At 33.6% G+C, this 15,384-nt stretch overlaps 1 protein-coding gene across 4 annotated transcripts in view; it reads right to left on the minus strand.

Annotated features, from left to right (window-relative positions):
- Positions 1-15,384, minus strand: part of UVRAG (UV radiation resistance associated) — a 249,482-nt gene that overhangs the window by 84,868 nt on the left and 149,230 nt on the right. The window lies entirely within an intron of this gene.

The following is a 15,384-nucleotide window of genomic DNA, read 5'->3' on the forward strand; positions in this document are numbered from 1 at the left end:
CATAATTTAAGGGTTGAGTATGATTACTACTCCAAGAAAGAATAATAAAAATGTAAGAGTCAGAATTCTGCTCACTATTTCACCAAGGGTAAGAATAATTTGTTTTATGAGTTTTACTTAGTCGAATGATGGGAACAAATGTGTTTTCGAATCATGTGAAAATGGTTATAAAAGTTTTTCACCAAATTTGGATATAATGCTGGAGATAATCTAATTTAAAATGTCGACATTAAAACAGACACAGAGGAAGTCATTCTATAGAACACTGAAGATAGGTACCAATATATTGAGATGCTCTTTACAAATAAAAAACATAGTGATTTCAAACATTAGCCCCAAACTAAATGTCACAGTAGCTTATAAACGATAAAGTCCCAGGAAGTATTTATTACATGAATACAAACAAATCAATTCCTGATTCATTTGCTGAGAAATATTTCCCAGTTGCCCCTCAACTTACAATGATCATTCCCACATCTTTGTTCATTATGTTTATACAACTCATCTGGCACTCATTGTCCTCTTTTTATTTTTAAAGATATCTTTAAGTTAAAGAATAATGAGCAAATAACTATATATCCACTAACCAGACTTGATAATTGATGTTATTTTGCATTTTTTAGTTAAAATAAATAAAACATTACAGATAAAGTGAGTCTCCTTTGTTTCCCACATCTATTACCTCCCTACCTTCACCATACTTTCAACCTCAAGAGACAGAAAAACCAAATCAAATGATTTAAATAAGGAGACAAACTAGTTCCAGAATTGGCTAACTCAGGAGCTTAATGACCTTATCCAGGACCCAGGTTTTTCCATCATTCCACCCTGCCATCTTTAGAAAATTGTTCTAGGTCCATTCATGGTGATAACATTGTTGCTACACTAGTAGATGATGACATCTATCTATCTATCTATCTATCTATCTATCTATCTATCTATCTATCTATATACAAATACATGTATATATATGACATACAGACACACATATATACACATATATACATATATATATATATAACTTTTTATTAAGGTTCAACATACAGATAAATGCAAACCCATGATTTTCACGCCATACTCCCATGAAACCAGTACTCAGATCAAGAAACAAACTACTACTAGCACCCCAGCCATATGTCTCAGTGCAGAAAACCATTCCTAGAAACACACTGTAGAACTGGACATAAACTCTGTGACAGTTTATGACTAAACCAATCACTGCTGAATGAAATGGGACTACCATGATTGGTAAAAAGCTAGTCATGGTTTACTCTCTGGTGCTGGGACAGGGCCCACTTCCATATAGCAAATGAAGAGAAAGAATAACAAAATGGAGCTCTGCTGATAAAAAGGAAGCCAAGAATGGCTGTGGGTAGACAACAAACTCCATCCGCCATAGCCTCTCCCACAGGCTACTAGCTCTACATATTTGGTGAACATTAGTGTATATCATTTTTTTATACTTTTAAAATACATATGTTTATACAAATAATAATGGATCTTGCATATCATTCTGCAACTTACTTTTTCCTCAATATTATTTCTGAGAGCTATTTTTGCTGATACACTTCTCTAATGCATTCTTTTGAACTCCTATTGGCATTAGAGTTATTCAGATTTTATTTCTCCACTCCCTTACTACTAAAGATTTGGGCTGTTCCTAATTTTTTCTATTTTTTCACTAATACAAATAATGACACATTTAACATCTTTATATGCCCTGAGCGAGTTTCTCTAGTATGTACAGTTTTTAAGTATGTCCCCATTTTACTAGATTCTGCCAAAATGCTGCTGCTGCTAACCCTGAAGAACAATCTGTAGCCTTGGAAGTAAATTTCTAGACCTCTTTGTGACTCAGCTTACACATTAATAAGTGAATTAATGGCATTAATCTCATACTGCTTTTGTGACTATATAAATATAGATATATAATTTACAGTACCTGAAGCATAGTAAGAGCAACTATAATTTTCTGAGTAATTATTATTGTTATTAATCTTTATATTTCTAAAATAGAGTACAGGACCCACTCATATCTATTGTGGGTTTTCATAGTGTTCACTTGGCTAAGCTGGAACTATTTCCCAGAATACCACTGTCTGTATGGATCTGGGCTAGAGTTAAATGGAAGATAAATTTGCATGAGATTTGGAGGACAGAAGTAAATAAAGCAGCAGCCATTATGCTCTGAAGTTAATGGTGGTTAGACTAGTAAGAGACAGACAAAAGGCTGCCTGCAGATTCTGTCTGTTCTTTTGTGCTCCTGTTCTGCAACTAGGTCTTGTTCCCAGCTGCTTACCCTGCTGACAAATAGTAACTCCAGGCTCACTACCAGATATAGTCGTCCATAGATGTCTCCACCTGCTCTCCTTTGGGGTTCCACTTAGCAGCTGGAGAGATCTTGCTTTCCACCTCCTGGCCTGAGTTGTCCACCTGCACTGAGTTTCTGACCGGGTAGTTAGTAACTTTCTCTGATCCTCCCACTCCCCCTTTAGGACTCTTCTCTGGCTTCTTCCACAACTGTGTGGTAACTTATTTCTATAATAAATCCCTTATACCATAACACACATAGTGATTCTGCTTTCCTGACTGAAATCTGACTGATGTAATATCCTTTCATAATTTTTCAATTGAGCTGTTTCTTATAACTATTGAACCAAAAGATTCCTTATACTGTCTGGAATCATGACTTTCTTCCTTCTTTCCTCCCTCCTTCCTCTCTTCCTTTCTTTCTTTTGCTATTTCTGTGCTAATGTTTGCTCACTAATTACAAAAGGAAACTTTACTGAATCCTGGCAGGAAGAAGGGATTCTCTCATGATTTTCTGGACAAAAACCAAAATCTCCAAAAACCATTCCAGTATCCTATTTATTTTTAGCCAAACTAATTTCTCATATACTTTCTTATATTGTTGGTCAACCTTCCTAGGGTTGCAGTAATGTTTATGCTCTATTTCTTAATGTCAAATAACTTCTACCAATCCCTCCTTATCTGCTTTCTATCTTCATGGGAATAATTTCACCACTTGAGCCTAATGCTTGCTGTAGGCTTAATAATCATTTCCCAGCATTTTAAAGAAACTCCCTCTGTTCCCAACTTTCAAAAGTTGTACACAGTTATGTTCTTATGATTTTGCAATCTCTAAGTGTCTCCTTTTTTTTATGTCATAAATTTTCTCTTTGTATTTTTTTACTCACCCATTTTTTAAAAATATTTCTTCCTCGCCATTCCTTCTAAGCTCTAACCTAGAATTCCTATTTGATATATGTTGACACCTCTCAATTATCCTCTATGTCCTATAACTACTGTTTCATATATCTCTTTAGCTCTGTGTCCTGCATTCTGGGTCTTGTTCTATTTTACTGGATTTACTGGATTTCCTTTAACTTAAGGAAATTCTCTCCTTAAGTGTGTCCAGTCTACTGTTTATCTTATGAGTGTTTTTAAATAAATAGGTTTTCCTTAACCACTATGACCTTTAAACAAATATTATTTTCTGTGAGTCATAACTGCCTGTTTCTGTTTCGTAAACTCCCATCTTGTTTTATAAATGCTATTTGTTCCTTTATCTTTGAGAATTCTGAATATACTTAAGCCTTATTTAAATTATTATTTCAATTTCTTTAGAGGCATATTTTTCTATTTTGGTTCCCCTCACCATGTCTTTGGATATCTCCTTTAAATTTTCTATCCTCAGATGTTTCCTAAAAAGACTAAAGTAGAAAAAGAGCCAAGAGAAGGAGGCATAAACAATTTACTTTCATTTACTGAAGAGTAAATATATGGCTCCTAGATGGAGAGAGTAGACGGAGCAATTCTTAAGCATATCTATAGTCAAACTGATTTTTAGTATCTCCCATGAGTTCCAGCATTTGGAACACCATAGAGATAAGAGGAATACTTTACTCAAGACATCTGGTGAACATAATGACTAGTTGAGTTCTAAAAATCCTATGTTTTTCTAACATTATCTGATATTGCTCTATGTGATGTATGCGTGCACTCAGGCACACTCATATGTGAAACTCATGACAATAAACCATGCATGGTATTTCTAATTTAAATTTGTAACTTGTATTTCACTGGCTAGTTTTGAGCAAATAAACACTATTTATTGTTCCTCCAAATTAGTTTTGTCAAACAAATAGGCTCTGATGTTAGCATATTTTTGAAGGGTATGAGCAGTGAGTCATTTAAGCATAATAATGTTATTTTCACTTGAAAAGCCAAAACACTAAGGTAAATGTTCTGAACATAGTAACTTCTAAGTTAGTCCTAAAAATTCTTTTAAGTACTTTCTAGTCAATCATCAGGTCTTTATTCTTAGTGACAAAATGACTGTTAAGACTGGTCCTAAACCACCTATCAACCAACCTTATCTTTCTCTACTCAAAATCAGATTGTCCTTCCTGCAATGTGTTTACAAGACAAGGAAATGCTAGGTAAAGAGTGTTACTGAACAAGAGGAATGAAACAAGGTAATTTTTGTTATTTCTCAAATGAGACAATAAGCTCAGATAATATGTTCACTTTCTTAGTTTATGTCTGTTCTAAAAATATCAAGTATAAAGTCTATTCATATGGTAGACAGTACCATTCACAGATTTTATTTTAAATGAATTATTTTAAAGAAAAAAATTGTTTTAATTATTGATGTTTCGCATTACTATATTCAAAAGACCTGGAACAATGTCTGTCACACAGTACACACTTATTAAACATTTGATGAATTAATGAACAGATGAGCAGGTTTATGTGTGCATTTATAATTCTGAAACTTGATTTTGAGTTAGCATTTAATCATATAAAACTGAGTAAAATGTCTATTCTAAATTGCATACTAAAAAACAGGTAGGTCCCCCAACCCCAAATAATACAAAATAGGAAAGGAAACTTCTTTCAATTATATCACCAATCTGTGTCCTCTTAGAATAAAATACTACTAATCATTTCTTCTAGAAATATCTGAGCAAAAATAATATGCTATTTACTAAATTCCTTTCAACCAACCTATGAATCTCTCATTTTGTGATTTACACAGAAACTACAAATAATATAGAATCCAGAAAATAATAAAAGAAATTCTTGTATCTCTCATACATAACACTATTTAGTAAATTCAATATTAGGAGGTGGCTTCTAAAAAGTTTTCCTCTAGTAAGTAATTTTTTAAAGCCGGAAATGACAAATTTATGCTACTGCACACTCAAAAATAAATATTCTCTGTATGGAATATCTTACAACAGAAGCTGTCTCAATAAATTCATTCATCATCTACACATTTAAAAGAGTTTTAGTACTAGTGTCAATCAAACTCCAAGAGACCTGCCACTTCTCATTACTTTACCAACCTTATATTTATACAAATTAAAATAATAAAATGCTCCAGTTGCTTATTGGTGTGTTTAATTAACTTACAGCAGTAAATTCCTATAACTAACCACAGTTAACACTTCTAGTATTTCATCACTAGACTTTCCACATCATGAACCTGGGAGCCATCATTTATATTAACAGGAGTTACCAACAAGCAGCATGGGAAGAATTAATTCTTTTGTAAGTCCTTATAAAAGGTTTCCAATAATATAATGAGTAGCACTCAAAATTCAAGGCATTATTAACATCAATATTTGCTCAAAAGGAAATATAAAGAACTAGTACTATAAATTTAAAACTAATCAAGAAGCAAGAATTGGTATACAAAAACAATGTGAATTAAGAGAAAAAGTAACCCATATCAACCCTATGTTAATGAAGGGGAAAGCTGTATGCAAAGAATCATATATTCTAGTCTTAAAGAAAGTAGCTTTAAAAAAAAAAAAGAAAGTAATGTTTCATAGTAATGAGGACTCTGAAAGAAACACTAGCACAATACTAGGCACTTTTCAAAAATTAAATACCAGCTATTTAATTGTGAATAATTCCAATACAGAATAATAGGAGTACCTAAGAGATAATTTGTTTAATTATCTATATAATACAGACACAATAAATATTTATAGACTACATAAGTGTAAAAACCACTCAAGAGTCTCATATATAATCAGGAGTGAGGTTGTTAGGCTGAGAAAGGTTTGTGCAGATTTTATTGTATTATCAAATTGCTCTCTGAAATAGATGAACTAGTCAAAAGTCTCATGAAGACTGAATGTTCCTTTTCCTCTATGCTCCCCAAACTAGGTACTAAATAAACATTCTATTTATTTTCCAGGTTGATGAACATAAAATGATATCCTCCTCTGGTATTCATTTGCATTTCCCTGATTACTGAGTATTTTTTCTTATGTTACTAGACATTGAGTGTTTGTTCTGTAACAGCTTCTTTATATACTATGTCTATGTTTCTATTGGTTGATTACTCATTTTCTTATTGATATAAAGGTTTTCCTTACATATTCTGGTTACTAACCCTTGGTTAATCTATGTGCTATAAATATCTTCAGATCTGTGACTTGCTTTTTCATTTTGTTATGTTTACTTTTGTTAAAAACAAGGTTTTTTTTTTAATGACATCAAATTTATGAGACTTCTCATATTGTGGTCTGTGCATTTCTATGATTATTTAATAAGAATTTTTTCTGAATTGAAAGGTATGGACTTTTCGAATTCTAAAAATCTATGAGTCTCATTTCTACTGGAGTGAAATAAGATCAAAAAGTTCAGGTAGGGAAAGAGATTAATGTTGTGAGTACTATGTGCATTTATTCCTTGTACAGATATTTCTGAGTGACTATTACATACAGTGGTCATTTTACATAAATTCTTCACATTTCTCTAAAACCACTATCTTCACTTCTAGATAAGAGCACAGAGACTTGAAGTTAAATAAACTGGTTCAAGGTGTGTTTGATGCCAAAGTTCTTTCAGAAGAGTAAAATGGAAAAGCCATGGTTTTTCCTTTCTTAAGTTTAGAATACTCAATTTTTATTATTCAAATGCCATTTGAAGGACCTTATACTGTTGTAATGGCAGTAATCTTAGTACTGTAGCAGTAACAGGTTGTCATACAATAAATTTTAATAACAGAATATAAAAATAATGTCCATATGGCTTATCCTTGTTAGATAGTTATATATGGAAGCAAGTATATGTTTAAGTCAAATTTGTTTTATGTTTATTATAACCAATCCATGATCTAAAACATTTATAAAGATATATTACCATGCTTTGAATAAATGCATATTGAATGTATATGTATACTTAAAGTTAATCACCTTTGAAAGTAATTTTTATTTTTATGTAGACTAAAGATTAAATTATAAACTTATCCTTCTTTTATCTATGCCTAAAAGAAAATTACTGAGCAACTTAAAGTGAAGTCTCTTACCAGGTAAAGTGAGAAACTGGAGGTTATGGTCAATGGAATGGTACGATACCTGTTTTATACCAGTGTATATGTTTTCTGTTGCACCGAACCTTTACTTGGACAGCTCATAATTCTCTTCTACACTCAGCGGCTCAGATGTTTAGGGGCCATCTCCTTGAGTATGCCTTTGATTGCTATCCCCAATTCAACCCTAAACTAATCTCTAACATGGCCCTTATATTGCCGAGTATGACTGTCTGTTGACTTGCTGTCCACCCCTGATGCCACTTCAGTAGCTGAGTAATTTTATCTAACTCCAGCATCTTGTACAGTGACTAATATGTATTAGTCCTCAGTACATGGTTTGACTTTGTCATGATGTAACCCTTTCATAATTTAACTCTTGTGATTTAATTATATAAGAATTCTCATACTGATTTTTTTTTTCATTCAAAGAATTAGAGCAGAAAAACCCTATGAAAATCGATTGATCATTTAGTCTGATTCAGAACTTAAGTTTGGTGATCTTCTCAATTACAAATTATAATGGGGAGAGGTATAGGAATCTAGCAGTGAATATTTTCCGTATTTTTACTATCTGGTTAAAAGAATGACATTAATCTGTTTTACAATGACTCGGGACATGAATGTTATCCTTAGAAAACATTCTAGAGAACTATTATAGTAAGATACCTTGGGAAGTTAAAATAATCTCACATTACCTAAAAATAATTTCCTTGCTCTTTCCATCCATTTATTTCTTCAGAAAACCAAAAGATTCCACAAATCACCTACTCAAAACTCTCTGGCTTTATATAATTATACTCGTATCTTTCATTGTTTTCCTACCAAAAAAATCAAACATTTAAAAATTAAGGAATGGCTGCTACTTTCAATGCAACAAAATAAATTTATTTATTAAAGTAAATGATTAATTCACATTAGAACCCAAAGCATCTATGTATGCTGTTATGATACGTATTAACAGAATGCAAAAGGCCAGTCCATGGACTACTTGGAAAGCTCACTGATGCTCCAGGGAACTCCTGTTAAGAAACGCTGATCTCACATATTCTAATATTGTAACAACCTTTATTCTAAATACATTATTATTCTTATAATGTAACCCATGACATAGCCCACTATTAACTAAATATATTATTCCTCTGTCCCTCCAACCCTCAAGCATTACACTGAACCTCTATTCTGATTTGAGGATACTGCAAACAAGAAAAGCAGTAAGTTCAAGTTGGGGTCACATGTCAGAATCATCTGGTTTTCTTGTTTATCCCACTGTCCCATTACATTACTGTATTTTAATTTAGTTAGTTACAGAAAGCTGAGATGACAATAATACTAGGGAAGACTTCCTCATCCCGATAATAACATCAGCACTATAAAAGCACACTTCATTAAAAGCAACATACACAACAAAATGCTTCCAAGTGTCAGTAATGAAATCTCTGCACAATTACTTTTGACTCTTTTTCCACATTCCCCCTCTCTTAGTGAAATGCCTAATCTTCACAAGGTGTTCATTTCCTGTCTCACCCAGCAACCACCTTCTGCAGTTTTATTTGTTGATCTCTCCTGCCTAAATTTCCATGGGGATTCCTTATTTTAAAACAGGCTCTTTGCTCTCACTCCTGAACACAACCCCATCAGCACTGCTGCCTGTGCCTTGGATTACAACAGACACAGAAGTTAATAGCTTGCCATGGTCCTAAGGGACTGTATGAAATAATGATTGTCCTGGCCAGAGCATCTACAGTTAAAAACTGTGGGCTACAGTGCGGAGTGTCAGATTACTTAATAGCATTTGCAAAAACTGAACATCGCTTTTGCTCTTCTAATTCAATTTAAGAATAATTTTATTGAGTGTCTACACAATACAAGGCTCTCTGCAAAGCACTGGAGTAAGGTTAATGCCAAGTAAGAAGTAGTTTCTACATTGACAATATTTGAAAAGAATAAGACAAATAAATCTAAAACCTACTTTATCACTGGGTTGTTGTTAAAATGAAATAAGTGTATACATACATACACTTCATTTCTGAGATACCACATAGAATTACTGACAGAATTATAAGGAAAGTTTTAGATAATCAGGGAAGGGCTTTATGTTCAAACACAATTTTGATTCTAAGGAAGGCATTCCAGATAAGCAGAATAGCATGGACAAAAGCATCAAAGTGGGAATTAATGTGATATGTTCGGAAAACAATAGTATAAGCATAGGTTATGAAATGAGGGAAAACTGGGATAAGACAAAAAAAAAAGTAAATAGCAGGCTAGGCTGTTTAGTTTGAACCTACTTGGGCGTCACTATCTGATAGCTTCTAAGATACAGACACTTGCTTGATTCATTGGTAGATATTAGGCGGTGAACTCCCTGAGTCGTTGCAGTAAAAAAGACAAGCCTTCAGACTTGCAACAGCTTTGTTTCCAAAACTCTGGGAAACTTTAGTACTCTGTATTTATACAATTGACTGAAAGACACTGTACCTCATGGCATTATTACAAAAGGAAATCTAGTATTATACCACCGGGTTGCATTTAAAATTTTCCTTAACTTTTTCTTAGGCCCATCTTTCCTTTTAGTGCCTGGAAATAGTAAAAAATTACTGACATTTCTGTTGCAAAATTCAATGCATACATAATAGTTGCTGCAAATTTTTATTGAGCATCTTCTATATGTCAAGTACTACACTTCATTTAAGCCTCATAAGATCCCGGTGGGAGACGAAGTCTACCACGTGAACTAAGATTCAGAGAGGACAACATTTCCACAGTCACTCAGTGATAAGAGGTGAAGCCAACATAACTCCAAAGCCTTAAATAATTAAATAAAAAGCAAAACTCCGACCAAGTTTAAATAAACTGAGGCAAGAAAGAAGGAAAGAGAGCCATTTTACATTGTACCTTTTAAAGAAAAATGTCAAGTGAACCAACTGATAAATAGAATTTAAATAATTAACATTTTCAGTGAGAAATTAACATAGTGACTCTGCTTAATATATAAGGATTTGCATCATGGTATTTTTCACTAGAGAGCTTTCCCTAAATCAGGAAGGGGGGTATTTCAGTCTCATATACAGACCCATTTTGATAAAAACATTTCTTTCATCTCCTAAATGCTTGCTTTAAAAGGATTACACTTAAAATCAGCACATAATCTTCTGGGTGTGCTTTCCTCAGTTGGCCATATCGAAGTGAATGCTTAGTTAATTTGCTATGTGACCTCACTTCATCTTTCAACCTGATTCTCAATTTATGAAATCAAAGATTGAATTATATGACCTAATAATATTCTGTCTGTTTCTAAAATACAGTAAATCTATAATTCTTCATGGACATACATTTTTCTATCTTCATTTCTGTCCCATGGCGTACCCTTATGTAGTTATATTGGAGTTGGACTAAAGACATTTTTTGGGTGTTCTCATATGAACAAAGATTTTTCAATTCAGGTCACATTCCTGTAATCGAATGAAAAACTTGAAATAACTAATAATTTCCTTTATTTCCGTGATAGTATTCACCCTGGAAACTATTGTTTGATTATAAAGTCGTGTATCAGAAAAGAAAAAAGTAAACAAAACCAAAGCATTTGGTCACCCACTGCCTCAAGTCATCACATTTGTCATTTAATTTAAAGGTTTGAGATCTCGGTTACTTAAGGCTCTATATGCCAGCAACTGAGCAACAACCTATAACAAAATAAAGATGAAAGGTTATAAGAAATGTTCTAATTTATATGACAAGCAGTACAAAAGTTGAAGACTTAAGCCTAAGCACAATGTGAAAATCTCCCACTTCTGTAGAGAAGTCATCAGATTTAACTGAATGCCATGCAAGCAAACATGAGAATTTAGCGAAAATAGCAGCCATTACTGAATTCACAGGTTGATAAATAAACAGAAGCTAAAAATTTTAAAGGAAGGAATCTATAATTCTAAAAATATAAGATGCTGTCAACAGGTGTTTAAGTATGTCTGATGCAGGTAATAATAGAAATGAGGAGTCAGAATTACAGCAGTCTGAAAATATTTATGTTTTCAGTATAAGCCTTATGCCAACAAAATCCCAGGAGCCAAGTCACTATTTATAGAGATAATTTGCTTCTTATACAAATAACGTTTCAGGTATTCTAATTGCTTCAGGAAGACACCAATAGAAAAATATTTTCATTCATTTATTCAAGAAGGCAATATTGCCAGGCCAGAGAGGCAGGCTGAAGGAACACAGAAATGGAATCCGTCTGCTTACTGCCACTCCACAAATTCCTTTGTCTCTTCCCTCCTGGCAAAATGCAACCTAGTTATGCTGAAGGGGAACCTCCAGACATGCCAAGGAAGCTGCAAGAAAAATAAAAGACTCAAGTCTCAGGCCTAGGGACCTACCTGTCAGGCCAGCTCCTTTATATATATAGTTTGTGCGTGACTGCCTTATACACTCGGTCACAAAAAAGGTGATAGATTATTAAAATGAACCATTCTCTCTCTCGTGAGCATCAGATTCACATGCAATGACTATGATCTGAACCCAGTATTATCTGATTTTGGACACACCATAATTTTTTTAGACTCTACAATTTCTATCTCTTACAAAAATCAGAATCAATAAGGTAAAAAAGGCAACTCCTGGGGTTTTAGTCAAGATCTTATATAGGAATAAGCATATGTACAAAAAAAATAGAGAAAATGGGAAAAGCAGCATTAACATTTCTCTAGGTTCCAATAATTCCACTACAGAAAAATAGTGGATCACCTTTTAGCGATTTGTAAAAGCTTTGCTGTGGATAGGCCAGAAAGTTTCAAAAGTGCCTGCCAATTATACCACTCCCTATTTCTCCTTCTGAGAATAAAACAAAAAATGTCAGACATCTTTCGAGGGCTTGAAAAAGCCATATGCTCTGACCAGCTATGTCCTAGCTAAATGATTGTTTCACTAATCCATTCTGAATGTATTATCTAACAGACAGTTAAGCAGCACAATAGCAATGACTAATACATTTCATTTCAAAAGTCACTTTAAAACCTACTTTTCAGTCCTCAGTGAAAGAAGAAATAAGGGGGGAAAAGAGCATTGCAGCTGGACTCTGGTTACATTCCTTCGTGTTTTGTGGTCTGAGCCTCAAAATGAAATGCGGAAAAGATTTCAGAGTGTCCCTTTACAGTGTGCAGGTGCACAAGAAATGGTTTAGGCAAGGCATCAACCCGGACAAGTGTTTCGAACAGGCCAGACAAAGGAAAGAAAGAACTTTTTCCCTCCAGCAAAACTGGCTAAACAGGGCTTTGAACTCTAACATTTCATGGGCCAAAAGCCAGATGAGGTAGGCAATCAGAGAGGGCAGAGGCTGAGGATTCCTAGTCCTGTTATATTATATTAAGAATAATTTGTCCAATTGGTCATTCAATTCCTATTTTTCATCTCCCGTGAAGACCTGAGTCTACCTAATACCCTGGAAATGTTTGCATCAAAACTAACACACTCAGAAAGGGAAACCATGTATACATACCTGCTAAAATATTTGATAGTTCATAAAATCTAAGATGGCATCAATCATGAACTGCATCATTATTAGCTTATGTACCACTAAAAGATAAATGCTATCAATCATAATATGACATGTCATTAATAAGGTGCATCTCATTTTTAGCAACATTAAAATGTCAAAATAAATATAACAGAATCAATAAAATACAATATGTGTTTCAGCAAAAGGGGGAAGACAGAGGTAGAATTAGTTCACTAAAATGCAATTCCTGTGGTTCTCCTGGATGCCAAAGAAAAAACAGGTAATATAATCTCCTAAATCTAGCTGGCCTTCTCAGATTACTTAGGAAAAATCAGTCAACCAATAAACAAATCATCACTACTACTCACACTGGGGCACAATGCTTTAATTTTTGCTAGGCTGCTGCTTCACAAATTTAAGTAGGCGGCTTAAGAAATTCTGGAGAAAGAGTATTATTTATCTTTCTGAGGGACACTCTTGCTTCGAGCTCCCAAAGTGATTTTCCTACATAACTAATATTTTAAGTTAGATCATCATGCACTAATCTGATAAAAATCTGGAGAGGTACTAAATTTTATTACTATGGAACCTAGGAAAGGTTGGGAGGGGTGATCATTCTCTGTAAAATTACAAGGCGATCTTCGTCAAAGACATATTTGGCCATGATGCTCTCTCTTACTTATAATCACCTAGAGGTCCCTTTATCCCTTATAAGTAATGTTTTTCACCATTAAACAAACAAATGCAATGATGTCAGCAAAAAAGACGGAGCAGGTAGATCTAAGGGTCCTTTTAGATAAACACTAAAAAAATAAAAAAATAAAAAAAATCCAGCATAAACTGTTAGAATCAACTTTGCCCAAATTCTGGAAAACAGTCAAAAGTTTACAACAACCAAATGAACGTTGAATCAAGAGAAGGAAATTAAAAATCAGGAGGAAAGCTTTGCAGCATTTTTACATGCCCTGTTCCTAACCCTTTCTTCAGCTCAGCACTGCTCTTGAAGACAGCCGCCTATATCCCCGGTATAAGGCCTTGATCCCTGGTTCTTAAGGGAACGGAGGAGATTTTATTGTAAAAAAATTTGTGTTTGTCTGTTATCACTTGTCAAAGAACACCTGAAGGACTAATACAAGGTGCCTGCTTTTGTTTTGCCTAGTCAGAACTCAATTAGAAGTGATAAACAGGGGACACTGTTCAAGATGTATGGCAAACAAAGAACCCACGGCTTTGCTGTGCAAAAGATTAAGGTTGCAACATAGAACAGACTGTCTAAAGCCTGAGAGAAAAAGCCAGACAGAGTTTGAGAAATTAGTGATTTGAAAGTGTTTGAAGGAGTTACTAATATTCCCAGAACAAGATGTATGCTTGGAAAAGACCTGAGAAGATCCTAGGCTTTTATCTCTGGCTGATCACTAGTCTAACTGCAAGCAAGACATGAAGGCTAAGTTGTTAAGGTTGAAATGAAAGGAAACTAGGCAGTTCGTCAAAGCTGTACAAAGAAATAAAGATCTCCAATAAAAGTAACCACACAGGTAAATAAAAAAAGACAGCACTATGGGCACATAATATATAAAGATATAATTTGTTATAATAACAATAACATAAAGGCGGGGGGAGAGAGGTATAGAGAAGCAGATTTTATATGTTACTGAAGCTAAGTTGGTATAAATTCAAACTAGATTGTTATAAATATAGAATGTTAATTTTAATTCCCAGAGTAATCAATAAGAAAATACATTTAAAATATACTGAAAAGGATATAAGAAAGTAATCAAAATGGTACACTACCAAAAAAATCTATCAAGCCAAAAAAAAAGGGACAGTAACAGAGGAAAAAACATATGGAAAACAAATTGCAAAGTGGCAGAAATCCTTCCACATTAATAATTACATTAAGTATAAGTAAATTAAACTCTCCAATCAGAAGGTAGAGATTTGGCAGAATGAATAGAACAACATGATCTAACTATATGCTGCCCACAAGAGACTCATTTTAAATCTAAAGACACAAATAGGTTCAAAGCGAAAAGGTATAAAAGAAACTTCATGCAAACAGTAACCAAAAGAGAGTTGGGGTGGTTATACTAGTATCAGACAAAATAGTCTTCGGGTCAAAAACTTATAAGAGGCAAAAAGGGTCAATTTATTAGGAAGAAATAATAACTAAAAACATATGCACCAAACGACAGAGCCCTAAAATATATGAAGCTAACACTGACAGAAATGAAGGGAGAAATGTTCCTATAATAATAGTTGGAGAGTTTAATACTCCACTTTCAATAATGAATAAAATATCTAGAAAGAAGATCAATAAAGATATAGAGGATTGTCACTATAAACCCCCTAAACTTAACATACATATAAAAACACTGCATCTAATGACAGCAGAATACATATTCTTCTCAAATTCAAAGGGATAGACTATAAGTTAGGCCACAAAACAAGTCTTAATAAATGTAAAAACATTGAAATCATACAAACTATCTTCTCCATCACAATGAAATGAAACTAGAAATCAGTAATGGAAGAAAAACTAGAAAATTTACAAATATAT

The sequence above is a fragment of the Rousettus aegyptiacus genome, unplaced genomic scaffold (assembly GCF_014176215.1).
Source record: "Rousettus aegyptiacus isolate mRouAeg1 unplaced genomic scaffold, mRouAeg1.p scaffold_m13_p_5, whole genome shotgun sequence".
NCBI lineage: Eukaryota > Metazoa > Chordata > Mammalia > Chiroptera > Pteropodidae > Rousettus > Rousettus aegyptiacus.